Raw genomic sequence first — 2,560 nt, forward strand, 5'->3', positions numbered from 1 at the left:
GTGTGTGTGTGTGTGTGTGTGTGTGTGTGTGTGTGTGTGTGTGTGTGTGTGTGTGTGTGCGTGTGCGTGTGTGTGTTTGAAAGTCTTATGCTCACCATGGCTGCCTTTATTAGATAAAAAATACAGTAAAACTGTAATGTTTTAAAATATCATTACAATTTAATGTAGCAGTTTTAAATTTGAATATATTTTAAAATGTCATTTATTTCTGCGATGCAAAGCTGAATTTTCAGCATCATCACTCCAGTCTTCAGTGTCACATGATCCTTCAGAAATCAGTATAATATGCTGTTCTGCTGCTCAAGCCACATTTATTTATTATTGTTATCAATGTTGAAAACAGTTGTGCTGCTTCATTTTTTATTTATTTTTTTTCTGTAATCCATGATATCTTTTTTCAGGATTCTTTGATTTTTCAGTTCAAAGGAACAACGTTTTTTAATAGAATTTTTGTGCAACATTGTAAATGTCCTTAATGTCACCTTTTTATCAGTTTAATACATCCTTGCTAAATAAAATTATTAATTTCAAAGAAAGAAAGAAAGAAAGAAAGAAAGACTTAACCCCAACTTTTCAGCAGTAGTGTCCATCTGAACATATTTTGATTCAGAAACACCAAACCCAGCGTCGAATCTTCCATAGACACATCTCAGCAATATTCAGATAGTATATAGTTTTACAAGTTCATCTTTTGCATTGCTTCTTCCTCAGTGTAGAATATTTGTTTGCATGTGTTAGTTTTATACTGTGTGAGTCTGAATAGTGCACGTCTCTGTCTCTGGCAGGAGTCGGGTCTGGCGACGGACGTTGGCAGGATGTTTAACACGTTTGATTGTCTTCATGTTGCTCTGTGCACCAGCGTTTGCTCGTGAGTATCTTTTCAAAATACTGTTTGATGTTTCATGTGTTCCAGAGATTTAAACTAGTGATAAAATGCTAATCATCCCATAATGCCTTTGTCTTTCTTGTTTTTTTTTGTTTGTTTTGTTTTTACTTGTTGTTTCAGACATCTCAGATAGATACGAGGAATCAAGAAATCTGCTATTTTTAAAGATTGATGATTAATCCATATTCTATTTAATAATTTAGCAGACATTTTATTTAAAACCATTTCATCCTTGACAACTGCCTTATTTTCCCCATTAGATCTTTATTAAAGGAATAGTTGACCCAAAAATGACTGGGGTTGACGACAAAAATTGCTACGATGTAGATGAGTTTGTTTCTTCATCTGAACTGATTGGGAGAACTTTAGCATTGCATCCCTTGCTCACCAGTGGATCCTCTGCAGTGAATGGGTGCCGTCAGAATGAGAGTCCAAACAGCTGATAAAAACATCACAATAATACACAAGTAATCCACACCACTCCATAATCCATAATAACACTAATCCATCCCTTGTTTTCCTCTCACAACAATCTATATCCACCAATATATTTGTTTAGAACTATTTTTGCTGCTTGATCTGTGCATATTTCCCTCCTGATTAAGATGAGAACATTTTTTTTTTCACTGGAGAAAGCAATATTATGGTTGGATTATGGACTTGTATTTTAGCCAGAAGCAATGGACTCGAGTCTTGATGGATTTGCTTCTTATAAACATGCAGCTTTTCGCTTCACAAGATGTTAAATGATGGACTGGAGTCATGTAGATTGCTTGCAGATTATTGTGATGTTTTTATCAACTTGCTTTTATCAGCAAGCGATGCAATGCAACATTTTTCAAAATTTGTTTAGATAAGGAAACGTCTCGGGTTACGTATGTAACCCTAGTTCCTCGAGGGAACGAGACGCTGCGTTGGAAAACGCTAGGGGAACGCCCTTCAGTGTGACGGGCTCTGAACTTCGTGTGTAATCAGACCAATAGATGTGCGAGACGTCACGGCGGGTGACGTAATGACCAGGAAGCTATAAAAGCACGTGCGGTTAGACCAGCATCAGCTTCTAGGCATGAAGCAAGCTCTGGCAGGGACGCCGGAAGTATGGCACCGAGACGCAGCGTCTCGTTCCCTCGAAGAACTAGGGTTACATACGTAACCCGAGACGTTCCTCTTCAGGAACTCGAGCTGCGTCGGAAAACGCTAGGGGAACGAGAATGCCCACGCCGCCATACTTCCAAGTCTCTGCCTAGTGTGGAAGACTGCACAGCTAAGGCGAGAGAACCGAAAATCCAGGAGTGGCTCGCATGTCTAGATCGTAAAACCTAACAAAGGTAAGGGGCGTGGACCAACCCGCAGCGTTGCAGATGTCCTGCATAGGCACACCCGCTAAAAAAGCCTTAGAGGCTGCCACACTTCGAGTCGAGTGACTCCTAACGGTGAGGGGAGATCAGAAGACTCATAACAGCTAGAGATGGCATCCACTATCCACCGACTGAGGGTCTGTCTAGTTGCTGGAAGACCTCTCTTCACAACCTCGGTTGAGAGACCGGAACCTACGAGTTGTGCCCCCTCAGGGGCCACACCCACAACTTTCACAGCTCTGGGCGGGGGTGAATGATCATACCCTCCGCCTGTGAGAGGAGATCTCTCCTGACGGGAATCTCCCACGGAGCGCCG

The sequence above is a fragment of the Sinocyclocheilus anshuiensis genome, unplaced genomic scaffold (assembly GCF_001515605.1).
Source record: "Sinocyclocheilus anshuiensis isolate Anshui unplaced genomic scaffold, SAMN03320099.WGS_v1.1 scaffold1641, whole genome shotgun sequence".
Lineage (NCBI taxonomy): Eukaryota > Metazoa > Chordata > Actinopteri > Cypriniformes > Cyprinidae > Sinocyclocheilus > Sinocyclocheilus anshuiensis.